This window comes from Gavia stellata, chromosome 3 (assembly GCF_030936135.1).
Source record: "Gavia stellata isolate bGavSte3 chromosome 3, bGavSte3.hap2, whole genome shotgun sequence".
NCBI classification, from domain to species: Eukaryota; Metazoa; Chordata; class Aves; order Gaviiformes; family Gaviidae; genus Gavia; species Gavia stellata.
The window spans coordinates 95,941,210-95,958,232 of NC_082596.1; positions in this window are offsets into that span (position 1 = coordinate 95,941,210).

The window sequence follows — 17,023 nt, forward strand, 5'->3', positions numbered from 1 at the left end:
GGGGTTCCTTTGTATTGCCCCTTCCTACAACAGCCCAAACACAGTCCCTGTGTGGGGCTCCCATCCCATTCTACATCCCGCCCCCCCAAAAGCCACAACTCTGGTCCCTTTCTGGGGACCATCCAGCACCATGTCTGGGGGTCCAGAGCCAGCACCTTAGCTAAGATAAGGTTCAGGGACAGACCTGTGCAGCTGGATGGTAATGGTCACTCCTACCGGCACCACACTGATGCCCTTGGGCTGCAGGACACACAGGATCAACAAAATCCAAACCCCTGCCCTGACAGGGGTGGTCAGCCCCATTTTCATTCCTTGTATCCATCCGCTGATGTTAGAGAGGGATCAGGCCTGCCTCAGATACAGGTCTTGCTTGGTGCAACGGAGCAGTTACAGCCTGCAAATGAGATCCAGGTCTCTGCTGTATATTGCCTCTCTTTAAGCATCACTCAAGTCCCACTCAATCTCAGTTTGACTCCCAACATGCAATTAAACACTGTCCTAAGTGGAAACACTCCTCTGAACTGGGATCAGAAACACAGTTTTCCCAAAGTACATCTTAAGAGCAGCAAGCTGAAGAAAAAGGTTGCTGTCAGGCATGGTGCCGAAGGCATCACCACCAAAAGCAATGCCGCTAGGGCAATGGGGTGGCAAGAAGGTTGGTCCCAGCTCGAGCTGATAGGAGCAAGTTTCTCCTTCAATGCATGTGCTTTTGGGGGTTTTTGCCTTTTTTTTCCTCCCCCCGCCTTTCTTTCCCCTTCATGGTGGAGGGAGAAGGAAGAGGCAGGAGTCACCAGCTGTATTTTGTTGCCACAAACATTAACAGCAGTGCTCAGTGGTGGTGAGGGTGCTCTGTGGGGCACATCTGGGAATCCAGGAAATCTGGAGTGGGGCCAGCACTAAGAGAGTCACGTCTCTCTCCTGTTTTCAAGAGTACCACAGCAGGCACCCCAAGGACACAAACATATTTTGCATGAAAGTCTTGCATAGGACGGCAACGCAGCCCAAGCAAGGAGATTTGATGCACGTGGACACACATTTGTGCCCTTCTCTCACGGCTTTACGCACAGTCTTCATACCAGGCTGTAAACTGGTATCCCAAAAACAAAATGATGCTTCATTACTTAGAGTGCCCCACATAGCACAGCCTTCAGGAACTGCACAGAAACCCTTTGCGATGCATTTGTTGTCCCCTGCACTGCAGTGCTGCCCTGGGCTGAGCCCAGGTTCTTGGTGGGACAGAAATGGGTCAACTGAAAAGCCTCTGAAGTGAAACACTCAGTAGCCACGGGTTTGCACTCTTCCCCAGTGCACAGCAAGTGGTGCACAGGGAAGAGGGAGGAGATTCTTCTAAACAAGTCTAAAACTCCCCTTCACAGCCAAAAGGCATGTTAACATTGGCACCAAAAAGAAGCAAGGATGAGTCCGCCAGTTAAGGGAAGAGACATGTAACTGCAGTGGGATTTCTAGGAATAGTTTCCTTTCTCGTCTCCCTTGAGAATTCATGTGAAGAACTGGAAACACGGAGGATAAATCGAGGCACATACAGATGTCCCAAGGATTCACTGGGGGACATGGCAGGGCAGTTTTTCCAGGCACAGATCGCTGCAGGTGGGTGTTGAGCACACTCACATTAGTCCAAGGATGTCTCTGCACACTACCTGAATTCAAGGGGATGGAGCAGGGTTGTGTGAGCAGAGGCTGCACAGGGAGGCCCCAAGGCTCACCCCATCCCCAGTCACCCCCAACCTTCCCACCCACCCAGGCCAGCACTGGCGGCCCCACACACAATCATCAGCTCTGACTATCTATATTGTAGCTTGACTGAGCTGGACTTTGCTAGATTTGATTCACAAGCAATGATCTGCCATAAGCCCTGTTCCACCATATCCTACCATGATGACTACTTACTTTGGGCTGATGGCCACTCATCCTGATGGGCTGGTCCCTTTGTTTAACCCTTTTCATCCAGATGGTCACCCTTAGCCTCATTCTAGATCTTGGACTCCCAAAAGCTTCTGCTGGGAGCCTCCATCAGATGGGAGCACTCAGCCACTGGCATCCCATAGAACCCCCAAGACCCATGGTATTAACGGCAACAAAACTGAATGCTCGTGCAGAAGGTGCACATCTGAATCCAAATCACTTTCGCCTTGAAAGTAGCCAAACTGAGTCTCCAAGGACATCACCAGAAAGCAAACTTGCCTGTGGCATCACAGGCTGGAAGCCCTCCAGGCCATGGCTATTTAGGTGCTGGACCCACTACCCTTTGGTCCCTCTCCTCTGAGCTGCTGGCAGCCTGTAGCAGTGCAGGGACACGTGCGTTTGGGTGACTCAACCTTCTCCATTCCCAAATCTAAGAAAAACAATATCGGAAGAGCGCAGGAACAGCCTCATGCTCCATTTCAGCTCAGCTCTTCTGGAGGCAACAAGCGTACACACAAGCGTGGAAGTGAATGCATGGGGAAGGTAGGAACTGCAAAACATACATGTCGTTTCTATGTATTTACTTCACAACAGTTAAAGTATCGCCCAACAACGTTATCACAGCAGCGTTTGACAAAACAAGAGCAGCTCCTGGTTACTAGATACAGTAATTTTCTACACAGATACTGAGATTTGTCCTTCAGAAAGCTTCACAGCCTTGTCATGAATCTCTATGATTTACAGTACCTGCTGCTAGCTGGAGCTCACAGATGGAGCGCCCGTACTCCAGACTGACAATACGCAGCCAGTAACGCTGAGCGGGGATGTGTCACCTCTATAAAGGTTGAAAATAGGACAAAAATATCAGAGAACAGAGTAAACTTCTGGGAGAGGCTATTTTAGTCTTCTAATCTGAATATTCAGGCTTAATTTGGTATTTTACACTGGGCCAATTAGACACCCACAAAATGACACAAGGCTGGTTTGCTGCTGATGAGTGTTTTGGGTTTGCAGTTCTTCTGTCAGTACACTTAGTCACTTGCTATTTCATGGTCAACTTATGGGTATCTTTCCTGGGGGGCAGCAAGGGAGGGAACATATTATCGGAGATATTCATTAAATAACATCATCAAGAAACCATCCTTCCCCACTGATGTACCCAAAATTGCTTAATTAGGTTACTTGCCATTTTCAAACACCAGAATTTAAAGTTGTCTACCAAAATTAAACAGTTACACCTTTGTATACTAGGGAAATGGTGGTGGGAGGGAGGAAAAGGAGGAAAACACGGGGATACACACACACACTTTCCTGGCTTTTAGAAATAAGGATTTTTTTGTTGTTGTTATATCAACATCAGATCATCTAGAAAAAAAATAACAAGCTAATTGTGGGATTAACCAGCTATATTTAGCTGTTCAGCAAGGGCATAGGATGCTCAGAAAGGAACAGGCAACTGGGTATCAGTGGAAGTCTCTGCCACGGCAGCACTGTGAGCCAACGCTTCTCTGCTTGTGGCATAGTCTGGAAGGGACTGCATTCCTGTCTGTCATGAGCAGATCACTTAAAAAGTGCTAAGAAACATTTCTAAAGGAATGATGAAAAATGTCAAAACATTTTAAGTGTTAAAAGCAACAAAAGATTTAATTTTGAGTTTTCCTCCTCTGCCCAGCCAGAACTATTGTCATCAAGGATGCCTGAGTCTTCTTCATAAGAAATTTTTTGTGTCTTTTTTTTTTTCCCTCTACTAAATTTAAAAATAATCCTGCAAGTTTTAAAAATAATCCCATAAGTTCTAGACCTATGACATGTTTAATCAAGGAAACTGAGCCCTCCTAGCAGCCAAAGCAACTTCTAGCAGATGTGCTGACACACACATTAGGAGATGCGGACACTATGAAATTAAGAAGCGATGGAAAGTTTTCAGCAGCATCTCATAGGTGCTATAGATGAGGAGAAGAAGGATGCACAACACGATCCATGCATGTCATGCACGTGCCCACTTTACACACTGCAAACCACAGAAGAGGCTAGAACAACCTCCAGTCCCATCTCATCGGTGTGACCCTGGCCACAGATTAGTTTTAGCATTAATAACCTGAACTCTGGAGAGGACATCTTCACCTAAGGTGGTTCAGGCCATACAGGGAAGACCACGCCTGCTCAGCACAGCTCTAAGCCTGATGGGCCACGCTCTGCAGATGGGGAACCACGGAGCTGGGTCTCTCTCACAGCACGCACGGGAGCGTGCCCTAGCACAGACGTGGCAACCATTCAGCAATTCTAGGTTCAGGGAGATAACTTAAAAGCATAACGAATGGTCAGGAAGATAGACCTTTATTCTATCTTTACCAGAAGATATTTAATAAGCAAAACTACCAAGCCTACACCAATACCAGCCTTCACAGCAGCTGACCTCCAGCTTTCTCTCAAACGCCAGAGCTTTTCCCAGTTGAGAGCGTGAAGCCAAGTTTGCCCTGTGACAAACCTGATGCTGACTCAGGAGGACATTGCCAAGCTCTTGCTGATGGGACAAGTGGTGCTCTTGCAGATTTTGTTCCTGGGGCACTCTGGTCCCACAGGAGTTTGGAGAGGCAGCAAACATCGGTCACCTTCAGGAGGAGAAGGTTCAGGGCACGGAAGGGGTCCCAGCTAGAGAGGGGTCTTGTGAGAGATCTGCATCCTCCAGAGAGCTTAGAGGAGCATGGTTTTCCCAGAAAGACGACAGCTTTTTGGTGACCTATTTCCAAAAAATAAGAACCAAAAGCAAGTTAAGTGTGTCATCATTTTCTGGTATCCTTATGCCTTTTACTTCTCATTTCCCCTCACACACTGATAACTCCCATCTAATTAACTTTAAAAAAAAAAAAGAGAGAGGAAAAAAAAAAAGGCAGCCTTGGAGCTAGCATCACATGCTTCCAAGACAGGCAGAAGCTTTTTTCAGGAGACCAACAGATCAGTCAAGCACAGGGCCAGTCGTTTTTGTGACTCCCATCAGGAGCCTTCTTGCCCTGAAAAGCCTTCATTGTGCTCTCTGCGGGCAGCAGCCGATGCAGACCTCCAGCATCTGATGAACTCAAAGGGATCGGTGGCTGGAGGGGAAAGGGGACGAGAAGGGTGACCCTCCTAAATAACTTTCACAAAGTGACTCATCCTTTCACTGACAGCTTTAACATCTCTGCTCCTGCCAGCTGGGCAGCTGCTCCAGCCCTCTGAGCAGTGAGGGAATGTTTTGTTCCAGAGATGGGGAAAGGGAGGGGGGGGAACAACCCTTCTGCATGCATGTGAGCGTGCATGTGTAATTGCCGTATGATTTCAGCTATTTTGACCTAATAAGAGTTGCTGCATTAGTCACCAGCTTTGGTACGAACAGATGGATTTGCAAGAATTTAAAACAGAAGGGGAAGGAAAGAAGAAGGATGAGAGATACCACAGACCCTGGGGCAAAAGGGCATCCTGGCCATGGGAGGTGCGGAGGTCCCACGCAGCACAGCCCCACTGTGCCCGGCAGACCCATAGCACCCTGGGCTCACTCTGAGTGGTGGCTTTCCACCTCTGTGCACTCAGGTGCCGGGAGACCCCGTCCTTCTTCCAACCAGACTCAACTGCTCCGCTTGTGCTGAAAAGTTTCTCGTTCCAAAGGAAAAGCACAGCTGATGTTGTATAGTGGTTTCTTTAAAAAAACCTCGGTATTTTTGTCACATTATAGGATCACAGCTTTCAGCTCTTCATCATAAAGCTACAGTTCAAGTCAGTAAGGCTTGCTCGGGGCACAAACTGCTCAGGGAGCATACTTGGTACCTGGCTGATCAGAAAAGGCATGGCAAGGCATCAAAGCAGCTTTGCTTTCCTACCCTCTGAAGCCTCTAGATTAACCAAACATGAGCCCCAGATCCACAGGGTTGAGCCCACCAACATTAGGAAAGGAGATTCAGCGCATCAGGAGCACTGTTCCCACAGCCAATATTTACTTTTCCAAACCGGAGCAGGCAGGCTCTGCCATCATGCACAGAAATATGGGCAGTTCTCTACCAAAAATATTTTTAGCCTTCACCCTTTTCTCCTCCCTACAGCACATCCCCTCCAAAAGCTGCCTTTTTGCATAGGGCTCTGCTGGCTCCACTGCCAAAGGAGGGACCATCTCCCTCCTGTGCACACACTTGGCTCCAGCAACCCCCACAAAAGAAGTCTTCTCTCCCCAAAAGCTCCATCCAAGTCCACAGGAAAACTCCCACTGGCTTCCGCTTTGGAGTATCAATTCCCACGTTCCTGAAGCGATAACTTTCCCCATGCTGTTCTACATCCACTTTCCCTCAGCATCTTTCACGCAAGCAGCGCGAGCGACACAACATCCCACGTACCTGCACCACAGCATTTACCAGAGTATTGATACAGCCCTTCCTGCACAGGGTTGAAGGTGGAGCATAACAACATGGAAGAGGACTCACTTAAAGCATGAGAGGCACATGGACCACAACATCCTCTGTTTGGGAGATGCCTCTTCCTAAAAACACGGGAGCTGGGAACACTGACATCGGCCCTGAAGCCCAGTGCACAGGCAAAGGGAAGGAAAAGCTTCTTGCGTTAAATCACAGGTCTGAACTTCAGTAACAGTGTCCCCACTGAATGAAAACTTACAAGGACCTGCCCAAGCACGTACATTTTCATTTTGAAATAAAAAGAACAAATTTAGGAACATAAAGGTTTTAAATTGTTGATTGGAAGATTTGCATGTAGACAGAGTATTGTTTTCTTCTCCTGGCTCCCTGGGTAGCAAAACAGAAAAATTATGTGTAATTAAAATCGAAACAGTATCAATTAGCTGTGATTCTCTGAGCTGTGGAACGAGTAAACCAATGAGGAAAGACTGTTCTTGTCCTCTGGCAGCCTCTTCACATCAAGATGATTCTGAAGATATCTTACACCCACTTAAGCATAAACTATGCAAACAAAATTTAAAAGAAATTGGTGCAGGTGGAGGGTTATTTACTAGCCAGTGTAATACTTGATCAAACATATCCTGAGGAATTAACTTGATTGCCAGTACTTGAGCTCATTTCATTAACATTACATCCTTGTCCTCTTTGAGTTATGCCCCTGAAGTTTAAAGTCTAACCTAGATAGGGCCAGGCTTATCTTTTACCTCTATAGAAAGTGCCCTGTGTGTCAACACTTTTAGATACTCCTAGGAAAAGGACACACACAAGAACAGCAGAAGTTGACAAATTACTGTATCCAGTCACACACAAAATCAGGAACTTAAAAATGATGAGGTAGACTCCACAAAGACATTGCCTGTAAGTCCCATTAAGCAGAAAAACACATTATTTCACAATAACTGTCATAATTTTGGCATAAAGGAATGTTTTATTTCTTCTAAAAAAAACCCACCACAAAACACACTTTTGGTTTTGATATAGACTTATTTTCTCCTCTGAGATATTGCAGAGTCAGAAATTGCATCAGTTAAATCTATTAAGTCACTGTAAAAACAGCTTGCTTGCCATTATTCAAGAGTAGTGTACTGAGTACACAGATCAGCAAGTATTAACATCCCTGTTTTATACAAATGTCTCATATGAGGACAGACTTGGACCTGAAACTTGATGTAGACAGATACTTTCAATAGTTCTCTTTCACAAGAATAATTGCAGACACGCTCAAAGTGGAGATAATTTATCACTTTGTGGTGCAAATCCTACATCTCAACTCAGCCTTCCGTGAGCCAGTCATTCATTAAAACACCACCAGCATGTCACTCTTCCGTCTTCTTCACGCATATTCTTTGGCTCAGCACCAATGGCACTGAAGCAGAAGTACCTACAGAACCCAAATAAATAAATAAGAAGTCACGACTGAATTGAGTTACCATTTGGGCACTTTGAATCTTGCAAGAGTCACCAGCATCCAAAGAAAGGAGAGTGACCTGGCCAAGTCAGCAGACTGATAACTTCAGGTATATCTTGCACGCGAAGTTTCAAAATGTAAATTATCGTAACCATGGACTTTTACAGGTTGGAGCAGAAAGGAAGAGTAACCATGCGTGGCCGAGAGGAGCCTCTGCTCTGCACCAAGGTTAGCACAATCCCATGTGTCCTGCCCATCCTCTACCACGGCTTGACCCTGCTGGCCTTCCTCCAGGCAGGGAACATGCCACCTCCATACCACCTGCCAGCACCCTTTCAAACTCTTTGTCAAATAGTTATTTGTGAATAATTCTCTTAATGCTGACACTTTTTGTAAGTTGGCTGCAGGTAATTAACAAATAGGGAAAAAATACAATTGCATAGTGGAATAATTCATTGCTAATTATTCTCTTAGGTCTAAGGGAGCTGCTGACCTTCCCAATACATTTCTTTTAGTTAAATGAGTACAAACAGATGCTGACCTTCATCAGCACAGCACTGATATATTTCCTGAGGAAACACAAACGAGAGTGTAAAGACATGACCAAACATATCCCAGCCAGTCACACATTAGTCATCAGGAGCATTTTCCAAAGTGCTTACTAGATTCTGATGTTTCGAATTTTGGAGGGGGGTAAAGGGCGCGTCACACCTCCGACAATTCAAGTACAATGGTCTTGGAGTTGAGCAACCGAAAAAAACGCAAGGACATAAAACGAGTGGGTGTTTGAGATCATTTCAGCCATTGTTTTGCACATGTTATTTGTCAAGACAGCTTCTGGACCATCGTTACTCATCATTTGCATCAAGTTTTAAACTAGGGACAGCAAGAACTGCGGGTTTGAAACGTGACACCACACATCACAATTTAATGAGGCCTCTAGAGCTACGTGCAACACAGCCTCATTCCCCCTGCACCTAACAAACGCGCTCACATGCTGAATCAGAACCAAGAGCATCTTGCAGAGAACCCCAGGGCTTTATTTAAAGGGAAAAAACCTGCAATTTGTCAGAGATGCTACAACTCCCTGGAAGGAACAGGAATGTCTTTCCTCAGTATTTGTGCTCGTGGAGACTTAGAGATCCTTGTCAGGAGCGGAAAATGGAATCGTTCTGGTTTTTAATCCTGAGCAGCTAGTCATTTTAACAGCGAGGTTTCTACAAAATCATTTTTCTTGACCTGAAAGGGCACACACATACACCCTCCGACAGATGCGAAAAGCAGTTAAGTCAGTATAGATGCTCCATTCAAGGCCCTCCTGAACAGAGATGCCAGTGCTACATAAAGACGGGCATTCATAGCATCCTCTTCGAGCAATTTCAGCCATCCAACTTGGACGTTATTCACAGCAACTAAACTCAGAAACCCAAGTTTCCTCTGCAGTCCCTGGAGCGAGGAGACCAACCGAGCACAGCTCTGACTGCCTCTGCTAGGCTAGGCGAGGACCACTGCTCCCCGTCAAGCACTTTCCAAGACACAAGTTAGCGACCTGTGCATGACAGACCTCATACAAGTCAACCAGTTTAAATGCTTTATGATAGGTTTCATTTCCCAGCTAACAGGACTACGATCAAGTGCTTTAGGTAACTCTGAAAGCACAATAGAGAATAAAATGACCAAGACATCGTGTACCCTTTTACTTCCATACTGAGGTGAAGAAAGAATTGTGACTGCAATGATAAACTTTAGCCTTTAATTTTAAGGAGGAACTGACCAAAATAGCTCAGCACAAATCCAGGTCCCAGTTTCCTTCTGAGGTTTATCAAACCTGCATGCACTACTCTCTTCATCTACTCATTGGTGCAGACTCAGGGAAAGGGCTTCAAAATTAAAGAGCTGAAAACATTGAGTAACTTTGCTCTAGCATAAAAATCATTAATTACAGAAGAGAGACAAAGTGTCATCTTTCCATTTTCACAGCCCCATGTCTCTGCGGGCTCTGCATGTGTGACACATACATAACCTATGGGAGCTGCCTGTTTTCCCAAGTACAGGCAAACTACCAGGGGTACTTGTAGCATCTTGTTTCAAAAGATAACACCCAACTCTAAACTGTACACAGAACCTGAAACATGGAAATTAAGGGCTTTAATGTAGGATTCATATCTCATATGTGACACTGGCTTAAGTGCCGATAAGAATAGTGGTCCAATAGACCATTTTTTCCTACCTATGCCAGGGTGTTGCGTGTCACCCACAAAGCACTGGTTTTTAACTTTTGAAAGGTTGATCCAAGAGCCTACACCACTGTTGATGCATTGCAAACAAAGAGGTGGAAGGGCTTCTGACATTACCAAACCCCACAGCCCTGTGATGCCTGGAAATTCAATAGCTGAGACACAACGGACAAAGGCAATTCAACATTTGGATGACTAGAAAAGACAATTTGTGTCCTATACTGCAAAGGTAGGCAAACAAAGCCTTAAGGTTTTCACCACTTGACCCCATGCATCATTTTGACTCTGGGCAGTATGTAATCAGCCCCTCTCCAGGGTGCGGATCCCCCATCCAGAGCTCTGCCCCTAAGGATGGCTCTGCTGACCAGGACATTTCACAAAAAAAAAAAGTGTGTGTATATATATCTCTCTCTCTCTAAACAAACAGGACAACAAGTCCTACCCGTTCCCCAACCAGAGAAAAACCCTTCCTGGCAAGCAGGAATGAAGCTTGATATCTGTTCTGCAGCCTGTGCCCCAACAGAAATCACAGCACAGCCATCATATCAAAAGAAACCCTTCTTTCCTGAAGAGCCACAAAGACGGTGATGAATGAAGGGATCCTTGTACTAAGAAGTAGTCACTGTGTCCACTTTTTTTTTTTTCTTCTTTTTAAAGCTGTAAGTGAAGCTCTTCTCTACTTAGCTGCTCCTGTGTTTGCACTATTCAAATACCTGGATCATCATCTCTCTTATCAAGATTAAACTCACATAACTGGCAGGAACCTGCCATCAGTTCTTCCACAGAAAAATTGTTCTGGAAAAGGTGTCTATCTTCTCCAGATATAGGTACCTATATCTAGAAATAGGTATCTAACAAATTATCCCTCGGTCTGTTTCCGATATACTGAACACACTAACCTCTTTGCATCTCACTTCATATGCAGATGGTCTAGTGCTCTCACCATTTTGCTGACCTTCCCTTGGACTTTGCACACCAGCACTGATTCTACTAATAGTTCAGAGATGGACTTTGGGCCTTTCAACGTGAGCTTGACAGTTATAGGTAGAAGAAAAAAAAAAGGGGGGATATCAAGAAGATAGGAAATTAATTTAGTATTTATATCACTATTTGCCAGTTCTGACAACAAAGTCCCTCTGACAGTGTAGGGACAAATAGTCATCTACTGTTCTCAGATTATTAGCCAGCACGTGTCTGGATTAGCACATCTAGCTGGAATGGGACGCAGTAAGAATTGCAAAGATAGAGAAAAGCCTAGATCACCTGAGCAGCGCAAGTAAGCATAGCACAGCATATTTTGAATGCCAGCCAGTAAGACTACATTGAGTTGAAAGGCTTGCTTGAAAACATTAAAACAAAATCAGCATGACTCGTACCTCGGCAAGTAAAGTACTTAAACATCCCAGTTGAAGACAGAAAGCAGAAACACACAGAAAGCAAAGTCTCCCACAGAAAAAAAACCCACCAAACCAGCTCTTCAGACAACTCCCTTTACTCACAAATTTTAGCAAAAGTAAGAATGAAAAAAAGCAATCAACTAGTCCCTTTCACAAACCTAACAGCAAATCAAAAATTCCTTTAAAAACAAGCACTTACCTAGGACTTTTCCAAAAACCATTCCGCTTCCCCTAGTCATCAGTCAGAAAGCCATCCTACTTCATGCAGCTAGCAGCAATGAAGCTCCCATCACAAATACCTGTCTTGCTCACAGCCTTTTGTCATCCTAAAATCATCATTTTACAAATGGAAACAGCTGTGAGACTGTGGGAGCAGCAGAACTAACATTCCTCCACCCCTGTTTTCTGCTTACTTTCATCTTAGCACTAGGAGACACAAGCACTTGCAACGTGCTTAATCTTTTGAGTCCATTCACTTTTATTTTACTTTAAAACCGTAATTTCCTTTGTTACCTTTAATGCTCTGTTTGCATATTCCACATTGTTTACAGAGCCAGCTCAAGAGGCCTTGAGAGAGAAGGCTAAATTTCACTTTTGCCTCCCCATAAATGTTATCCATTATCCCTGGGGAAACCAAATTCAACTTTTCCACTAGCAGCAGAGAGAACGTAGGGGGAAGGAGCTTGGAGGAAGCCGGGTGAGGTTTCGGACTGCAGATAAGAAATAAGGTCTGTGTCTGTGGTGGGAGATGCAGATGGGGAGCTGAGAGTAATTGAAGGTTTCAGGGCTGGAAGAAGATCCAGGGGCTACAAGGGTGAGGCTGACTGTGGGTGACAGCCTTTCTGGAAAGGTCTTTTTCTCTACCCCCAGCCTGCTATTTCTCCAGCCTCTGCAACTACTGTCCTTGCTCCCGTGCCCTTTTCTTCTTATTCCCCTCCTTGAGAAAAGGCAGGAGAAGCTCAAGGTGTACTTTGAAGTACTGGAGAACAGCATTTCTACGTCTTCTTGCTACCAACACCCTCACGCATGACCGCCTCCTCATGGCGGTGGCCAAGAGCTGGGCAAGCACGAGGCATGAACGGGCTCTTCCCGTCTGGCAGGGGCAAGGCAGCACTGGAAAGCACTTGTTGCGGACCACGAAGACCACGCATGCAGCCTGGGCGCTGCACCTGCGATGGTGAAAGCCCTGCCGAGCGAGGGGGGAAGGAGCACGTACAGCCAGGCAGGCAAGGACTGCTGGGGAGCGGCTGCACCTCGGCGATGCTGGATTCTGCTCTCTCTATTAATAGGGCAGCAGCTTCCTGCTCCTGTAAGAGTCAGAGAGGCTTTGAAGTAAAATCGGCTTTTCCGGAGACCGATCAAAATAGAAATCCAGGCTGCCTAAATCTGCAATGGAAATTTCAATCAACACCACGTTTTTAAATAAAATCTGGACTCTATTCTGGTTCAAAATGAATTGATTAAAGAAATCAGATATACAAATAAGTCTTTAGGTCAGCTTTTGCTCTACACTAGCTCCAGTAAAACTTGCTGTAAAATGAGCATTAACTCTCAGAGATCCCACGCCCTTGCTTGTGTCAAGACACTGCCAAAGATACCAGCAATCAAGGTAGCCAACAGCCCAAAGGAATTGAAGAATCACTAGAACATTGGTACAGGTAGAGACCCCCGTTCTCCAGCTCTGGCAACTCCCAATTAGCAAAATTCAGCCTCCCAAAGAGTTAACGTTCAATGGGCCAATAAAGCGTGATTGATTCATCGATTACGTGGCACTGCCTTTGGGAGAGGGAAGAAGCCATCTCAAGAGACAAGCGAGGCAATTGTTTGCTTTCTCTGGTGTTCGCAGAGTGCCCTGCGGTAACCCTCGTGCTCTGAAATACTCATATTGGTTATTTCGAAGTTGGGTGCAGAGCTGTGCTTTCCCATGGCTGCCACTAATGACTTGCAGCTGTTGCTAATCTGTGCCTCTGATTTCCTTTGATTACTATGTGTATTGATGCCTGTGGTAAATAGGCATCTGCCAGGTGCCAGCACAATCAGGGGGAAAATATAAAAAGTTCCCTGTTTCAAATTCAATGTGACATTGTGCTTGTTGAGAGGCAGCCGCTTAACTATTTAAGGGGAACAGTTTCCTGGGCTCTTCACTGGCCTCCTGGCTATGGAGGAGATTCTCATGCATTTTGGTGACGGCAATCCCCCCGCTCCCTCTCCCAAACCCAGCTGTAGGAAATAGCCACAGGGAGAAGTTGGTGGCTACAGAGACCATCCCAGCCATATAACAACCTGTGACATGTGAGTTTGGCTCTGCTTTCCTGGAGAGCGAGGGCTCTCCGACTCAACTCACCCCCACCCGGTGCAGCACCCCAGAGCCGCGTGAGCATCTCTGCTCCCACATGAAGTCTGGGGCTGTCCACAGCCTGGCTGCCCTCTTCTCCTCACCATGCTCTGCTCCTGCTCCGTACCACACTGAAAGGCAGCGGGGCACCTCTGCTCGTGGTCCCAGGGTAAAAAGAGTGGAGCGGTGGCTTCCCACAGCCCATTAGAAAAATCTCTCTCTTGCTAGCAGCCAAGGCTAATATTAGATTTTCCAGAAGGAAGCACAAGGGTCTCGCAATAAGAAACATCCCTGGAAGAGTTTCCCCAGCAGGCTGCTGTAGCATGACCTGCTACTAGCACTCATGTTTTTCCTCAGCCCCAGAGCCCCTCCAAGCAATTTCTCTGGGTATTTCTCATTCCCCCCCTCCCCAGTCACGGCAGCCAGCTGAAGATGCCACACAGCTGCTCCTCACTTCCATCCATCATCCTTCTTCCTGGTAGCAGGTAATTATTTCCAGCTGTTAATTATCCAAGACCATCACACCTGACCCATATTGCTTGCCTTTCATTTGCACCTCATGTGCAGAAAATAAATAAATAAAGCAAAGCCTCAGAGAAGCATCAGTTATACACCAGTGCTAGAGAAAGGAGCAGTCACTATTCACTATGTGCCAGGTTGCATTTAAGGGACAGCAAAGAGTTGAAGGCACAGGATTCCTGGAGTGTGCATAGGTGTCCACAGCGTTGGCTCATTTTTGTTTCCCTGTCTGCTCAGCTTGCTTCCCTGTGTGCCACGAGCTGGCCCAGGCTCAAGAGGATGGGGAACCCATGGAGCACAGGAAAGGATGCAAGCCTCCTTCCTTGCAAGAGTGCTGGAGGAGAGTCCCAGATACCCAAATTTGCTGCAGGTAACGTGTTTGGGTTTAGGCTTGTTCTAATCCCTGTTAGAAAGAAGGGAAAACTCAGCTTAGGAGGGGCTGGTGATGTTGCACCTGAAAAGCCAGAGGGTATGTGACTACAAGAGTTACATTCTCTGGAGCAGAGTCGTAGCTGTATGCTGATATTTCAGACCTCCTTCCCACTGGGAAAAGAAGGCTGAAAATTTAAGTCATGTATCCAAATATGCATGCAATTTCTGTAGCTAGAGCAGTTGACTCTTAATTTTTTGGTAGCTAAGGTGATCTAATACATATCATTATCATATCTGATTTATCATTTAAGTTTTATGGGAAGTGCTAGATCTAATTCACTGGAAGAGGAAAGCTGAGCACACCTATTCTCCTAAAACAAGGCAAATAACATGCTTTAGAAATCAAAGGGCTCTCAATTAAAAGGGATAGGGCTGAGCTCTGTATCAAAGAGGCAGGATGACAGAGGGAGTTGGAGACAAGCTGATCCCGGTGCGGAAAGAGAAGGGCCCTTCATAGGTGTGCCACAGTACATAGCCCATGAAAGGGGTGTGGAGAACAGGGGGTTTGAGCTAGGGAGCAAGCTACAGCAGATGGGGGTTTTCAATAAAGATACGGCCTCATAATTGTTTGACTGCTGCCAAGTTCAGGATAACACAATGTTGTATACAGGAGATACAACCTGATTTAACTTCAGAGACAACAGAGTTCTTTATCAGCCTTTCCTCATAAGTGGAATAACCTTAAAGACCTCAACTTTTGGCTTTGGTCATTACATCACATTTAGCTGATGTAGAAAAAGCAGACAGACTTTGGTAATTGCCCTGAGAAGAGAAGGCAAAAAGTCCTGTAATGACTACGACACACTTCCAAAGAGTTTTCTTTAGCTTAAACACTGGGCAACTTTGTGCTTGGGGCAAGACTGACCCTCAACACTTCAGCCAAGGAAGACCTCGTGCTCCTCCCCGTTGAATCAACACTGACAGTCCAGCCTTCCGCTGGGCTGCAAAGCGAGTCCCTCCACACACCCAGCTCAGGGAGGAAACAAATGGACGTTGGCAAAGAGCAGCAGAGCGCAGTGTGTGGCACTTCCCAATTAGCATGTTTCAGCTCACTTCAGAAAGTCCCATATCCCTGCTTGGCTGTGGCTGGGGACTCAAGGGAGCAGGGAAGTTTTACATTTCACCACTTAGACTCCCAGAGGTTTTGCCAAGTACTTAGTAAGTTATTTAGAAGGAAAACAAGAATCTGGCTGGGCTCCTCCTTTGTTTCGGTCCTGCTCTGGGCTCAGGCACCTGAGCTGGCAGCTGCATCTCTCTCCAATGGCACAAGGAAGAAGGGACATTCACACTGTCATCCCTGCTGGCATATCCCATTTCTGTAAGCTCACATCTTGTAACTAGCCTAAGCTAGTCAGCGCTGTGTTTTTAAAGGAAGAGAAAAGCATCTGAACTTTGGCATCAAAACCCCACTGGAATCCAGCCATTGCCTAGAACATAACAGAGCCCTTCAGCTTGGTTTTCATTACAGTGACATTTCCCAGGAGAAAATGCCCAGAGGGCTGACAGCAAGGAGTTTTCTTAGGATTTACAGTCTTGGAGACCGGTTTCTGCAGCAGTAAAACACACATGCACACACCACCCATCCCATTCAAACGCTATTCACACCACCTTTGCTAAGGGCACACTTCTGCTCCCAGCCTCCCCCCAGGCAGCGAGGTACAGGGGTGCTGAGGAGCAGCTGGATCCCAGAGGCAGCGAGCAGGCTCTCCCGGGCATCCCTTTCCATGCAGCAGCAAGCACAGAGTATGGACAGGGCCCATGCCCCAGTGCCGATGCCAAGGAGAGGTACCCTGCACCAGGGAAGGGGTATAGGGTCACTCCCCACGAGAGAAAAGCAGGGACCAGACCAAGCCGCAGGGTCTGCACCTGCTTTCCTAAATGGATTTGCATGGTTACACTCTGTCCCCCGAGCATTGCTCCGTGCCCCAGGCATGCTGGGCAGCATGGGGTCCCAGTGACGGTAACAGCCCCTCCACAAAGTAATAGAGTAGGGCGAGTGGACGGATGCGCTGCTCAGCTTGCCTCTCTAATCTCTTCCCACCATACCTGGGAACAGTTATAAAGATAAAAGAGAGGCTAGAAACCATTATTGTCTCAAAGCAGATCCTGTGGTATCCAGATTTTGTGCAGTTATATTGTATTCTCCTGTGCTGGCTCTCTATTTTTAAAATCTAAGCTACGAAAAATAAATTACTCTCAACCTGAGTGTGAAAAAGAGTTTTCTTTCATACTGGCATCTTAACTTTATCTGATAATAAGACCCAAAGTAATTTCCTTGAGTTTCAGCTGCAGCAAGTAATGAAACAGTGAAATCTTTCTTCACTGATTAACAG